The sequence below is a fragment of the Gambusia affinis genome, linkage group LG01, assembly GCF_019740435.1.
Source record: "Gambusia affinis linkage group LG01, SWU_Gaff_1.0, whole genome shotgun sequence".
NCBI lineage: Eukaryota > Metazoa > Chordata > Actinopteri > Cyprinodontiformes > Poeciliidae > Gambusia > Gambusia affinis.
Genome location: NC_057868.1, coordinates 41,347,352 through 41,363,508, shown reverse-complemented (window position 1 = coordinate 41,363,508; position 16,157 = coordinate 41,347,352). Strand labels below are relative to the sequence as shown.

The window sequence follows — 16,157 nt, the reverse complement described above, 5'->3', positions numbered from 1 at the left end:
AGATGTGGAGGGAACGATGAACCCTAAGATGAAGAGACGCTGCAGATTATGGGATAGCGATGCTGTTGCTGAATGTCGCCATGGCGATATGTTTACCATATGATGATCAGGCAGCTTAAATCTGGGCTGATGGCTGAACTTAAACACTCAGAATCAGAACATGTTTACATCGCTAAGCCACGCCCACTCTGACCAAGCTGGCAGCTGATTGGCTGGTGTGAGCTGGGGTTAAAGGTCAGGACCAGCAGCCTGGGAGACAAGGTGCAGGGTGGCAAAAAGAGAAACTGCTGAGGTCAGGAAGAGGGTCATGTGACCTGTCTGAAGCTGTGACATCATTATCATCATCATCATCATCATCATCAGAGATGAAGATTAAACTGAACCTAATCTGAAGGATTTAGTCTGGGTCCAGATTCAAATTCAGATTACTGTTTGTGCCTAATCACCTCTAATCCACACACACACACACACACACACTCTCTTCTAATGTGCTGTAATCTGCTGCTTCTACCCAACTGGACCCAAACCAGTAACACCAGCCTGACCCTGGTAATCACTAGGTACACGGGTCAGAACCGGACTGGATGGACTTCTGGTTCTGAAGGTTCTGATAGTTGTCCAGAGTGATGAAGAGTTCATGTCTTTATGATGCACCATGATCCAACCCGGACCAGAACCCCTGGGTCTGGGTCGGGTTGGAGCCACAGCCTGTGTGTGTGTGTGTGTGTGTGTGTGTGTGTGTGTGTGTGTGTGTACGTGTTTACCTGCGCTGTTCAGAACCGGTCCTGTTACTCGCTGCAGGTCCCAGCAGTTCAGTTACTCATCCAGTCTCTCTTTGATCCTGATCCATGATCATCATGATCACCTCGGTCGCCGTGGAAACTAAAACGTATACAGATATTAGAATACAAACAACAAGACAAAACGTTCCTCGCTGCCGTCACTGCGGACGCTCAGTGTTGGTTTCTTGTGTTTTGACAGTTCAAGTCCTTCATTGTACAGTGATTGAACCAGCTCTTATAGGCCTGCCCTGATTGGCTACGGCAGCCTGTGAGGCACATGCAAAAAAAAACATCACAAAGTATAAATACCATTAAACAAAACAAAATATAAAACAATGCTAATCAAAACAGACACACATAAACAATATGCAACATCCCTAATTTAGAAAATTCACTTCAAATAATTTATAATAAATAGTTTACAAATATAAATTATTTGGGCAACTTATTTTAAATGGTTCACTATCCATTACACTCACCTTCTGAAGGCCGACGGCCGTATGGCGGTTCTAATGCGGTTCTAACGCGGTTCTAACGCGGTTCTAACGCGGGTCTACTGCGGTTGGCGCCTGGTCTAGGGTCAGGGGTCAGGTGGTTCTGGTTCTGGTTAGGAATAGATTGTCCGGGATACACATAAACACAATAACTAAAATGAATAGAAGCCAATATAAATTCCTAATATGGGTAGAAATACAAACGTGTGTGTGTGTGTGTGTGTGTGTGTGTGTGTGTGTGTGCTTCATCTCTTCCTGCAGATGAAAGAGTTGCTAGTTTGATTCCTCAGGGACTTTCAGCCTGAAGCTGCAGAACTGAGCTGAAGACTCAGAAGAACACAACCTGGCTCTCAGGAGTGTGTGTGTGTGTGTGTGTGTGTGTGTGTGTGTGTGTGTGTGTGTGTGTGATGGAGCCTGAACTGATGTGCTCAGGTGTGTCTTCTTGTTCTTCCGGAGAGATAGGAAATGCTCAGGGAGCTCTTGGTAAGGCAGGTGGAGCTGTTGTTGTTGTTGTTGTTGTTGTTGTTGTTGTTGTTGTTGTTGTTGTTGTGAACTGAAAGGATTAATCGATTATTGAAATAATCAGTAACTAATTTAGTGATTGATTAACTGGAGAATACAGACGTTAAAAAGGTGATTTGTGGAAAGAACAACATGAAATAATGCAACAACATTTGAACACAAAAATATAAACATTTTGTATTTAAGATAAAAAAGTTTAAGTTTATGTTTAATTTTGAGGCGCCTGATTCTCATCCTGGAAATAAATCTGCTAGTAATCATCAGTTATTGATCAGTTCATTCAGAAAAATGGAATGTTTTTCAGGTACAGATGCGTCCTTTGCTACAAATGATGAAACTTTCACTGCTGGAATCCTGTAGTTGATAAATAAAAAATGTTTCTTTTTTATTTAAAAAGGAATTAAATTGTTTGTTTGCATCTTTTAATGTATTTCTAAGTTTTTATCTGACTGTCAGAATAACTAAATAAATAATGTCCAGCTGCAGGACTGGTGTGAAGCAGGACGTTCTGTGGTGTTGGTATCGTTTTGGACCGGGCCTTTGGACCTGCTCGGTTCTGCTTGGTTCTGGTTGGTTCCACTGGTTCATCAGTGAAGTGAGATGGAACCGTTCTGCTCCAGTGTTTAATTCATGTCTAGAACCATCAGAACTGCAACAGAACCTCTGCCTGAACAGAACCAGAACCTGTGTGCTGAAGAGTGTGGGTGGTCCTCTCGAAGTCCGGAAATCCTCCATAATCCAGATTAATCCTCTCAATGCGTTTGGTGTTCAGACCATCTGAAGTCAGAGGAACAAGCTGTCAGTGGGAACCTCATCCCGTCAGAACCACTGAATCGGACCTTCCAGAACAATTAGAGTCCGCAGGGATCAGGAACGCCTCATCCTGCTGATTCAGACGGGTTTGGACTTCCTCTCTGTAAAACTCACCGTCCAGTACTGAAGTAACAAATGCAGGATGTTTATGATGTATTGAAGGAAATCTTAGAAACGTGTTTATTATGGGATTTAATGAGAAATTTTGGACAAAAGTAACACAGAGGTTCTTCATTTTACCACTGGAGGCCAATTTAATCCCATCCAGAGTCACTGACAGGTTCTGGTCCAAACTTAAAACATTTAAAGTAATCCAGGTTTTAATGTCATCATGCAGTGAATATTTATCCCATGCTGTCTGATTGGCAGCACACACACACACACACACACGCACTCAGATGAAGGTCCAGAAGTGGATTTCTCCGGTTCAAAACAGAGCAAAATGGATCACAGCGAGTAGCTGACGCGCTAAATGGGCTGAAACAGACGAGGCATCTCGAAAACATACCGTATATTTAGAATCTGATCCGTATCATCTCGGTAAAAAACATTTCTATTATAATATTGAGGATTTAGCCGGTGTCGACGCGACCCACATTACTAACTATCTGGAGCTGCAGACCTCATGTTATATGAGCCAGAAGAAAGTTTTCAAAGCCTGGAGAATAAAATCCTTTAGTTTCAGGATCAAAACAAGCATTAAATGGCCGCCGACTGGTTTCTGCGGGGTGAGTAGTAGATTAGTCTATGCTAACGATGCTACCGCTAACAACAAGCTAACCCATGTTTCTATTCTATCAGCTTGGATTTAGCTTCTGTAAACCCAAATTCATGCTGCAGTTGTACGTTAATGTTGAGTCGCTGTAGGTCAACGATTCGCTCCGATCTACAGAAACCCCGACGTTCATGTCTGGATAACAGTATACTGCGTGGTCAGACACGAAGTATGGCTGGGTAGGTCATAATTTATTTATTTTGCTTTTTTTTTTTTGCAGGAAACTCCCGTTGAATAAACATTTTCTGAGCTAGCTGCTAACAACTAGCGCTCTGAGGACAACCAGGCTAAGGTGTTAAAATAATATATCTTAGATATGAATGCTTCTCTGTCCCTTAAAATATCTGAAAATACGATTTAAACGATGCAATTGTAACTTGTTACAAACTTGTAGCTGCAAACTCTGGCATTGTTAGCTTCTGCACCTCCTATTTTTAGCTGTAGATTGTTGATCCTCTTTTCTCCTCTTTTTTCGGTAAGATTTTTAAAATTAACTCCTTTGTGACCCACTACCTTCAAAATACAAAAATAATGTTTATCTTGCTCTCCACTACCGTACAGGACTCAGACTTTAGACATGTTGATGCTGGATCAGCAGAAATAAATGGCCTGCATTTACTTCCTGCCCTCCATGTGCATTGACGTCTGTTACGTCATCTGAAACGCAGCAATATAGTAGAAGGAATATAGTAGAAGGAATCGGTCTAAGCTGAGGAAGTCCGTCAGTCACCTGGAGTGTGAGGCAGATTTCTGGTTCACATGAACAAACTGCAGCAGCAAATTGTTTTTCCAAGTTAAGTAGCACTCCTCCAGATATAACGAGCGCCATTTTCTCTCAAATTTCCTGGAGTTCAATCTCCAGCTGATCCTCCGGATCAGAACCGGTTCGATTCTGCAGAACCAGACCTGCTGTTTGTGTTTCTGAGAGGAAAACTCACAAAGACGAGAGCCGGGGGGGGGGGGGCAGAGGGGTAGATTAGGGTGGGGTCTTCACGCCGATTAAACACACACACTCACACACACCCATCTCAGTCGAGTGGATTGTGAATAAAGCGTCCTTGATCTGAACCAACTGCTGAGCCCCCCCCCCCTCTATTCTTAAAGTCACCCACCCCCTATCCTGAAATTCCCCCCAACACACACACTCACACACACACACACACCCGTAGGCTCACACACACACACACACACACACACACACTCCCCCCCCCCCCCCCTGCGTGTCAGATCACACACACCCAGAGTGTGTTTTAGCTGGACGAGATATTAATAATCCATAAAGAAGCTGGTTTCTCTCAATCGCTCCCAGCGGACCGTCAGCAGCTGTTTCACTGGTTCTGGACCGGTTCTGGACGGGTCTTATCAGAACACATTGAAGCTTTGTTGACACAGAGTTAATGAACAGTGAACAAACAGACGAATGATTCCACTTCCTGTTTCCTCACCTGGAGAAAGGAGTGGAGAATTTAACCGGATCAGAACCGGATCGGATCCTGTTCTGAATCAGTTCTGGTGCCAGAACCTCTTCCAGCTTTTCTGTGAACTTTGCGTGTAAATTGAGGATGATCAGAGACTCAGACAGTAATGGATCAGAACCAGACCGGGACGAGGTCCGATTCTGGTCCTTTGTTTTCCAGTGAGGTTCTGACCCGGCTGGAAAGTCTCAGCAGTGATTTGCATATTGTGAGTCGTCCTCTGTCCAGCAGGACGGTCCGTCCCCAAGAGACACTGCGTCTCTTTGTGTCTTTGTGTCTTTGTGTCTTTGTGTCCTGCTGCCTGTAGTGAAAGAGGAAGTTCCTGACAAAGAGCTGCTGTCCAGACGGCTGCTCCACTTCCTGACTCGAAAACAGCCAAACACCCACCGACACCAGAACCCCATACTGACTCCAGAACCCCCTACCAACTCCAGAACCTCCGCTACAGACTCCAGAACCCCCGCTACCGACTCCAGAACCCCATACTGACACCAGAACCCCCTACCGACTCCAGAACCCCCGCTACAGACTCCAGAACCCCCATACTGACACCAGAACCGACACCAGAACCCCTCCTACCGACTCCAGAACCCCCTACCAACTCCAGAACCTCCGCTACAGACTCCAGAACCCCCGCTACCGACTCCAGAACCCCCTACCGACACCAGAACCCCCTACCGACTCCAGAACCCCCTACCAACTCCAGAACCCCCTACCGACTCCAGAACCCCCTACCAACTCCAGAACCCCCGCTACCGACTCCAGAACCCCCATACTGACACCAGAACCGACTCCAGAACCCCCTACCGACTCCAGAACCCCACCTACCGACTCCAGAACCCCTACCAACTCCAGAACCCCTACCAACTCCAGAACCCCCACCGACTCCAGAACCCCCGCTACGGACTCCAGAACCCCCTACCGACTCCAGAACCCCCATACTGACACCAGAACCGACTCCAGAACCCCTGATACCGACACCAGAACCCCCTACCAACTCCAGAACCCCCCAGCTCCAGAACCCCCACCAACTCCAGAACCCCGCTACAGACTCCAGAACCCCACCGACTCCAGAACCCCTACCAACTCCAGAACCCCGCCACCGACTCCAGAACCCCTCACCGACTCCAGAACCCCATACTGACACCAGAACCCCATACCGACTCCAGAACCCCCTACCAACTCCAGAACCCCCATACTGACACCAGAACCCCTGCACTCCAGAACCCCTACCAACTCCAGAAACTCCAGAACTCCCACTGATACATAATCATCTTTGTCAAAGTGTCTATTTCAAGTTTTCTAGGTTTTATTATGTCATTAAAGAAATACCAAGAGTATCACCTTGAAAAATTCTTCAGTCTCCATGGCAACCATTCAGCTATTGAAACGCCTGGGTGCACCTAGCCCCGCCTTGCAGGCGCAGCTCCTCCCCTCTCAGCTCCTTCAGACTAGCCAGCAGCAATTAGCAAACAGCTGAGCTCATTAAAGGAGCCGCTGCTCAGAGCAATGCTACTAAAGATGTTAAAGGGTTAATAGAGGAGCCATGTTGGGAGGACTTCCTGGAGGCGGAGCTTCTGAAAAAGCAGGAGTTCTTAAAGAGACAGAGGCCCAATTTCAAGACAATAAATCAGCATGTTTAAGCCATGTTTGATATGTATAGCATTTTTATAACAATTGAAGCTAACATAGCTACTTTGCTGTAAAATGGCACCATGTGATACTGGGCCTTTAACGAAGCAGTCTCCATTTTGTGAATGCAGTGAAGCTCGTGTCCAGCTCGGTCTTCCTGGGACTTTGGTAAAAATCAAATGAGTCCAAATGGTTTTCCTTAAACCAATGAAAGCCTGTTGAATCTCTTTCAGTTTTGTAGCTGTTGTGATTGTTTCTGCTTTTGTCCCGTCTCCATGGTGACCCCAAAAAAATCTTACATTGTTACAAGATGGCAGCCGACAGCCAGCGGATTTATTTTATATTTTTATATTTAATTCTGAATCGCAATAAATGAGAATCGTGACTGTTGTGTGACGCGATCTTGTGGCGCCCCCTCCTGGCCGGAATTGGACCCAGACCTGAGGATCTGGTCTGTGCAGGTGAAAGGTCAAGCTCTGGATCCACCAGATCCCTCAGACGATTATCAGGAACGAAAGAGGTTCTGAAGAACCATTTGCATCAAAACGTTTCAGGCTCCGGAACTGTTACCGTGGTAACATGGACAGAGCTACATTGGACCATAGATCTGGTCAGTTCAGCACACATTGTCATGACTAACCTCAACAGACAGTAACCGCCTCATCTGTTTCTGTAGATTATGGGATGTTTCATAAACGGACCAGTTACAGAACCGGGCTGGTTCCTCTGGGTCCGGTTGGTTCTTCAGAACCATGTGATGGACTCGGCGAGGTCGGTCCGGTGATGAAGAGCAGCTCCTCTCTGATGATTAGGCTTCTTCCATATTTGGAACCAGAGAACCGACCCCGGTTGACCTCTCAGCTTTGTTAACTGCTGAGGGGACGAAGGTGGGGGCATTAAGGGCCTCTGAGCTGCTGTGTGGAGTCAGTTAACACCCCTCCACACACACACACACACATCCAGACACAGCCAGAGCTCCTACTGCTCTGAATGCTGCACTGTCCCTTTAAATGACGGCTTGGTGCAGATTACAGGCGAGGGAATAATGTGGCTGCATCAGGCTGATCATCACCCTGCGCTCCTCACTGGGTGTGTGTCAGTGTGTGTGTATAATTGGTATGTTGCGGTGCAGCTGTCTCCATTCAGCAGCTTCAGTTTCACCAAACTTAGAAACACTCAGACTCCTCAGGAACCCGATGTCAAGCGGTCTGATGGGTCGGTACCAGGCTGATGAGTTGGAACCGATCTGGCAGGTCGACACCGATCTGACGAGTCGGGACTAGTACAATCAGAGAAATCGGGCCGATGTTTACCTCCACTGTGTCAGTTTGATCATGTGATGGAGATGCAGTGGAGGATTGTGGGGAGTGATGTCTGCGGTTCCAGTTGGGTCCAGATCGAGCTGCCTGGATGCATCTGGGACAAACAGAGATCCGTTTAAATTCAGAACCAGAGGAGTCCAAACATGTTTAGGTTGTCATGGTAACAGTCGATACAGATTATAGACAGGTGAGGCGATGCCTGCAGGTGTGAACTTTATCTGAGATCAGACAGGATGTGTTTCCATCCATCCATCCAGCCATTTTCTTCCTCTTATCCCGGTCGGGTCGTGGGGTCAGCAGCTTCAGAAGGGAGGCCCAGTCTTCCCTCTCCAGTCTCTTCTTCCAGATCCTCCAGGAATCCCAAGGCGTTCCCAGGCCAGCAGAGAGACATTGTCCCTCCAGCGTGTCCTGGGTTTCCCCTCCTCTGGTGGGACATGAACTCTTCACCAGGGAGGCGTCCAGGAGGCATCCTGACCAGATGCTCCTCAACTGGCCCCTCTCGATGTGAAGGAGCAGCAGCTCTACTTGAGTCTTTCCTGGATGACTGAGCTTCTCTCTCTAAGGGAGAGCCCAGACACCCTACGGAGGAAACCCATTTCAGCCGCTTGTATCCGTGATCTTGTTCTTTCGGTCATGACCCAAAGCTCATGACCATAGATGAGGGTGGGAACGTAGATCGACTGGTAAATCAAGAGCTTTGCTTTTTGGCTCAGCTCTCTCTTCACCACGACGGACCCGCTTGACAGCAGACGCTGCACCAATCCGCCTGTCGATCTCCCGCTCCCTTCTTCCCCCATTCGTGAACAAGATCCCAAGCAGTGATGTCAGTAACGCGTTAATTTGTAACGCGTTACTGACGTCGGACCACTTTTTTCAGTAACCAGTAATCTAACGCGTTGTTATTTCAAATCCAGTAGTCAGACTACAGTTACTTTTCAAAATCATTTTTGCGTTACTATCTTCTTTTGTTATTTAATTGTATTTCCTCTACTCGTCTTGTCGAGTGACCGACGTCTCTATGCGACAGAAATGTAAACAATGGAGGGAGATGCGCATTTTGTTGGTGGAAAAACTGGAACTATTTTGAGTTTCTGTCGCCAAGTCCGATTATTATAAGCGGCTTTGGGCTTCATTTTTTAAAGTCGCAGATTTAATGAGCGGCGGGTTGCGCCTTTTTTGGCTCGTTTTTGAACGTGAAGTTGCTCATTTGGGTTTGGAAATAATCAGAGACTCATAATAAATCCCAGAATTTGTCCGTCATTAAGGTAGTTTTATTCAGTCTCTCTCTGTTCATCATTTCCCGGATGATCCGTCCCGCTGTGTCTTTGTTAATGTCAACTTAATGTTTTACCTCTGAAAGACGTCGAGTTTCGCGTTGCGCTCCAGAAAACTGCAAACATTGAGACCAATATGAACAGCGCAATAAACATGAAAACAGCCACGAATAAACGTGTCCGTAATTGGCAATGATTATAATGGCAACTTAACGCCATTTTAATTATTAATATTAAGATAAGTGTCACAAATCTGTGCAGCAATCTGAACTGTGGAGCTGCAGGAGGAGATCTGTACGCTGTGACACCAAACACAGGGCCGTAACGCAGAACCTGGAGGCTGGGGGAGGGAGGAGGGGCTTTAAAATCCTTCTTAGAGTTTTCCAAACAGTGGACCACACAAATTACTCACGTTTTTTATTTTTTGTACTGTTTTTTGTACAATCTCCTCTTCAGTTCAACCTTATCAGTGGAGACACATTGTTGATGTTGCCATTATAAAATAGCTGACAATTAAGTATTAGCAAAGATCAATGTGATTTTCACAGGAAGCGGAGTGTTGTTGTTAGCAGCTGCTGAAAGTAACTAAAAAGTTACTTTTAGTGTAACTTAGTTACTTTCCAAATCTAGTAGTCAGTAATATAACTAAGTTACTTTTTCAAGGAGTAATCAGTAGTCCGATTAAAGTTACTTTTTCAAAGTAACTATGCCATCACTGATCCCAAGATACTTGAACTCCTCCACTTGGGTCAGGACACCCCCCCTGACCCGGAGAAGGCACTCTACCCTTTTCCAGCTCGAGACCATGGCCTCGGATTTGGAGGCACTGATCGCCATCCCAGCCGCTTCACACTCGGCTGCGAACCGCTCCAGCAAGAGCTGCAGATCACGACCTGATTAAGCCAAAAGGACCACATTATCCGCAAAAAGCAGAGATTTGATCCTAAGGCCACCAAAACGGATCCCCTCAACACCTTGGCTGGTCCAGAGATTCTGTCCATAAAAGTAATGAACAGAATCGGTGACAAAGGGCAGCCCTGGCAGAGTCCAACTCTCATACAGGGACCTGACAGCCCGTATCAAGGAGCCCGGTACCCCATACTCCCAGAGAACCCCCACAGGGCTCCCCGAGGGACACGGTCGAACGCCTTCTCCAAGTCCACAAAACACATGTAGACTGGTTGGGCGAACTCCCAGAACCCTCCAGGACCTGCTGAGGGTGTAGAGCTGGTCCATTGTTCCACGACCAGAACCAGAACCACACTGCTCTTCCTGAATCCAAAGTTCAACAATCCGACGGACCCTCCTCTCCAGAACCCCTGAATAGATCTTGACAGGGAGGCTGAAGAGTGTGACCCCCCTGTAATTGGAGCACACCCTCCGGTCCCCCTTTCTGAACAGGGGGACCACCACCCCAGTCTCCCAATCCCCGATGTCCGTGCGATATTGAAGAGTCGCGTTAACCAACACAACTCTACACATCCAGAGCCTTAAGGAACTCCAGGCGGATCTCATCCACCCCCGGGGCCCTGCCACCGAGGAGCTGTTTGACCACCTCGGCGACCTCGACCCCAGAGATTGGAGAGCCCAACCCAGAGTCCCCAGGCTGAGCTTCCACAATGGAAGGCATGTCGGTGGGATTGAGGAGGTCTTCGAAGTTTTCTGCCCACCGGCCCACAATGTCCTGAGTTGAGGTCAGCAGCACATCATCTCCACTATAGACAGTGTTGCTGCTGTACTGCTTCCCTCTCTTGAGATGCTGGATGGTGGACCAGAATCACCTTAAAGCTGTGCAGAAGTCTCCATGGCCTCTCCAATCTCCTCCCATGCCCGAGTTTTTTCCTCAGCAACCGCTGCATGCCGCTTCTCCCGCCAGTACCCATCAGCTGCTTCCGGAGTCCCACAGGCCAAAAAGGCCCGATAGGACTCCTTCTTCAGCCTGACGGCTTCCCTCACCGAAGGTGTCCACCAACGGGTTCGAGGGTTGCCGCCGCGACAGGCACCGACAACCTTGCGGCCACAGCTCAGATGAGCCGCCTCGACAATGGAGGCACGGAACATGGTCCACTCACTCAGTGACCTCCACCTCAAGATTCATTCTGTGAAGGTAGGGGAGTTAAAGCTCCATCTCATGGGAGAGTCTGCCAGACGTTCCTAGCAGGGAACGTCTCCTCCCCCTCCAGCGGCGCCAACTCACCACCAGGTAGTGGTCGGTGGACAGCTCCGCACCTCTCTTCACCCGAGTGTCCAAGACATACGGCCACAGATCCGATGAAACGATGACAAAGTCGATCATCGAACTGCGGCCTAGGGTGTCCTGGTGCCAAGTGCACATATGGACACCCTTATGCTTGAACATGGTGTTCGTTATGGACAATCCATAACGAGCACAGAAGTCCAACAACAGAACACCACTCGAGTTCAGATCGGGGGGCCGTTCCTCCCAACCACGCCCCTCCAGGTCTCACTGTCATTGCCCACGTGAGCGTTGAAGTCCCCCAGCAGAACAAGGGAGTCCCCAGGTGGAGCACTCTCCAGTACCCCCTCTAGGGACTCCAAAAAGGGTGGATAACCTGAACTGTCGTTCGGCCTGTAAGCACAAATGACAGTCAGGACCCGTCCCCCCACCCGTAGGCGGAGGGAGGCTACCTTCTTGTTCACCGGAGTAAACCCCAACGTACCTCGGCCACCACCCATCCCACACTGCACTTGACCCCTCTGGCTTCTCCCACAGGTGGTGGGCCGATGGGAAGAGGGACCCACATCTCTTCGACTTGGGTGATCCTACCAGGGTCATGGAGCCCCGACAGCATAGCTCCTAGTATCATTTGGACACTGAAACCCCTTCCCCACAATAAGGTGGCAACCTATGGAGTGTGTTTACATGTTTATGTAACTGTGTGTGTGTGTGTGTGTGTGTGTGTGTGTGTGTGTGTGTGTGTGTGTGTGTGAGCTCTGTAATGCAGATTCCAGCTGTGTATTGTCTGTTTGCAGCTTCAGATTAACTGCAGAGATTAGTGAATGAAGGAAGGCAAACTAATCTGTCCTGAGTGTGTGTTACTGACTGTGTGTGTGTGTGTGTGTGTGTGTGTGTGTGTGTGTGTGTGTGTGTGTGTGTGTGTGTGTGTGTGTGTGTATGTGTGTGAGCAGCTTTAATAGGCATTAAATCACTGGGTGGCCTATTTATCAGCATCAGTTTCTGAAGAAGAAATAAAATTGGTTCTGCAGCGCTCTGATCAGAACCTGCAGGGTTCTGGTTCTGTCGTAGAGGGTCGGTCCATTCTGCTGCAGACTCCAGTCAATGTTCTGACACAGTTTGACCCATTTCAGCTTCCTGCTGCTAACATGAAAGGTTCTGTCGTCTGCTGATGCAACACTGAGAAATCTGGAGCTGCTTGATTGGACCGGACTCCTCCCCAATTACCGATCAGCTGGTTCTGATAAACTTCCTGCTGTTCTGACATCACCTTGATGTTACAGATAACCGAACCAGAACCCATCAGAACCAGAACCGAGCTGCAACAGCTGCAGCCTCATTAAGCATCCTCTTGGTCGTCATGGTGATTGATGAGTCGGCACTAATGAGCCAACAGGAAGTGATTCATGGCGTGACCTCACAGGCGACCTTGAAGGCAGATGGAGACCGGACCGAATTAAACTGAACCGGGCTGAACCGGACCCCTTCATGACCTGCAGACAGTTGTCCAATCTGATCAGAGGTTCTAAAGTTCTGATGCGACCCAACAAATCGGCGGGTTGGAACCAGAGTAGACTCCAGCCGGGTCCGGGCTGCACTTTGGTTCTGGTTCTGTTTGGAGACTCTGGGTTTGTCTCAGGACCGGTCTGGAACAGGAAGTGATGCGTGTCTCTGTGTTCCTGCAGGAAGCGCCCCCTGATGACGAAGGCTCCTCCTCCTCCTCAGATCTCCTTGTCTCAGCAGGTGGGTGGTTACCGTGGCAACGGGTGATGTCATTATGGCAAAGTCTTCCTGTTCTGTAACATTCTGGTTCCTCTGACCCGGTCTGCTGGTTCTGGACTCCGACTGGTTCTGTTCACCAGAACATTAGGTCGTCTCTAACAAAGCTGCTGGAACTGGATCAACCAGAACCGACCCAGACTGACCAGAACAGAACCGGGTTAGGATGGAGCTATTCACCTGGCTGCTGGGTTCTGACTGACCAGAACCTTTAAGCTCAGCTTCCTGGTTCTGGTCCAGAGTTTGTTTTCAGGTTGTTGGCCTCAGATGGACCTCAGGGAATCCGACCAGAACCAGCAGCTGGTTTCCAGATTTTCTCTCTGTCAGACCATGTGACCTGCAGCCTGGTTCTGATTGGCTGTCGGGCCGTCAGCTGCAGTCGGTTCTGATCCAGACTGATGACTTTAATAAAGCTCAATTAACCGAGGGCTTGGTGTCCCTCCTGGGCCGCCGTAGTTCCTCAGCAGCAGCAGAGCAACGAATGGAGCTGCTTGATTGGACGTTCCCGTTTCCTCCCCAATTACCGAGCGTCACCTTTAACCCCCAACACACACCCTCCCCCACAACAACTCCGCACCTCAATGAGAAACATTTATGAAATCAATTCTGACACACACACACAGGAACACACAGGAACACACACACACACACACACTGGAACACACACACACAGGAACACACAGGAACACACACACACACACACACACAGGAACACACAGGAACACACTCCACAGCCTCTTCACTCGTCCTTCACTCTTTGTTTCCCCCAAATACCTGAAACACACTCAGACACACCCACACATCCCACATCAGGTTAAAACTTAATGTAACATATAATTTATAATAATATAATAATATTTTATAACATAATGATGTAGTTTAATATAACATATTAGAATATATTCTGATTTTAAGCACAGAAATTTTCCCATTTTGAGAAAATAAAGGATTTTTCTTGTTCGCCAGTTTTGGTTCTGGTCCAGTTGGTGGGCAGTGGGCCGGTTCTGCAAGGATCCGGACCCGGCTGCAGCTGGACTCTTCCTCTAGTCTGTAGGTGGCGCTAGCAGGCTGCAAGTGCTGACTTCAGAGGGGAATATTACCCATGATGTATCAGCAGGTTGTTTCCGACGCATATTGTAGTATCACAGTAGAAACTTGATGAAAACAGGAAACTGTTTTTATAAAAAAGAGTCACTGCAGTGGTGAAGACAGAGCTGAGCCAAAAAGCAAAGCTCTTGATTTACCGGTCGATCTACGTTCCCACCCTCATCTATGGTCATGAGCTTTGGGTCATGACCGAAAGAACGAGATCGCGGATACAAGCGGCCGAAATGGGTTTTCTCCGTAGGGTGTCTGGGCTCTACCTTAGAGAGAGAAGCTCAGTCATCCAGGAGGGACTCAGAGTAGAGCTGCTGCTCCTTCACATCGAGAGGAGCCAGTTGAGGAGCATCTGGTCAGGATGCCTCCTGGATGCCTCCCTGGTGAGGAGTTCATGTCCCACCAGAGGAGGGGAAACCCAGGACACGCTGGAGGGACGATGTCTCTCTGCTGGCCTGGGAACACCTTGAGATTCCTGGAGGAGCTGGAAGAAGAGACTGGAGAGGGAAGACTGGGCCTCCATACTGAAGCTGCTGACGCCACGACCCGACCAGGACAGGATGGATGGATGGAGTCACTGCAGTAAAGGGGAGAAACATTTATGAAATCAATTCTGACACAATGAACACCACCATCTACTGGTGGCTCTGTGCCTTACCAGAGGCACCAAACCTAGAGAAGGACGTTCTCTGCTCCATGCTAGTTAGCCACCATCTAGCCACCTCTACTTCTTGTTTATCACATCTGATAAAGTTTTGCTTACCTGGTTGATTCTCTCCAAAGCTGTAGATGGAAACACGGTAATTCACATTTTATCTTTTCTGATGTTTTAAAAGTTCACATGACGGATGGAAACCTTGTAGCCAGAGGATACTAGCGCAGTTAAATGGTACGTCACCATGACAACTTGGGCCCGGATTGGGCGTGGTCTCCATGAAGACGGCTGACAGAAATGCTAGGTTGAGTACAGAGCTCATCGTGGAGTTGGGGTGGGGAGGCAGCTGAGTGTATGTGTGTGTGTGGGTGCGTGGGTGTGTGTGTGGGTGTGTGTGGGTGTGTGTGGGTGTGTGGGTGTGGGGGGTCCTAACTCTCTGCAGGCTGAATTTAAATGCGACGTTTTGGACGCTAATGCAGAAATCTGCAATCGCCTCATGGACGCCAGCTGCTGCGTCCTCAGCTGTCCTGCTGTCTCTGTGGATGAGACGCTCCAGGCCCAAACCCAGCTCTGGTTCTGATCCGGAACAGGATCAGGACTCTGGATGGTTGGGACCCTGTGTGTGTGAGAGAGACTAATAAATATTGCATGAGGCTCCTGATGCGACATGGACAAACACTCCCAGCTGAGCTCACACACACATGATTTACCGGCAGTGTGTGTGACAGATAAGATGACTAAACACACACTCTCTCTTCACGTCACATTAAACATTCGGCGGTTACCGTGACAACCTGAACTCTTACCTGCTGGGACCTGTCAGCTGTGAACCAATCAGATGACAGAACCTTCTCAGCTGCCGGATCAGAACAGACTGGAACCAGACGGGGGGAACGGACCCAGATGGGAAACCAGAACCAGAACCAGGACCGGTGTTCAGGTGAAGGGGCGGAGCCTGAACAGAACCTCAGAACCCGGCTTCAGTCAGACAGACGGAACCAGCAGAACCGTGGGCAGGTTCTGGGTGTCTGCAAAAGTTGGACCTGGTTCTGATTGGTTTAGACTGCTCCTACTGGGTCAGAACTGGTTTTACTGGTTGGAGCAGCTGGACCAGTCCGAGGGGTGTGCTCACTGACCCCCCCATCACCTTTTAAATATTAATGAGTTGACCACGCCCCTCGCCGCTAGGCCCCGCCCACTCTCTCTCAGAACAATGACAGCTGCTCGCACGCCCTCTCCCTCTTTCTCAGTCTGTTGTTGGAATGAAAACACGTCGGAGGTGAGTCTCTCTCTCTCTCTCTCTTTCTGTGTGTGTGTGGATGTCTCTCGCTCTGATTGG

General features: G+C 48.5%; 1 protein-coding gene across 3 annotated transcripts in view; it reads left to right on the top strand.

Moving 5' to 3' along the window:
* Positions 1–16,157, top strand: part of plxnb3 (plexin B3) — a 41,880-nt gene that overhangs the window by 3,675 nt on the left and 22,048 nt on the right. Inside the window, exon 2 of one of the 3 annotated variants that reach the window (XM_044131699.1) lies at positions 12,972–13,029. The exons of 1 other annotated variant lie outside the window; for it this stretch is intronic. The gene's annotated coding sequence lies outside the window, so the exon portion shown is untranslated. Of the gene's footprint in view, positions 1–12,971; positions 13,030–16,076; positions 16,098–16,157 lie in introns of those variants that run through there. One more of the 3 variants, XM_044131921.1, reaches the window with a different exon arrangement.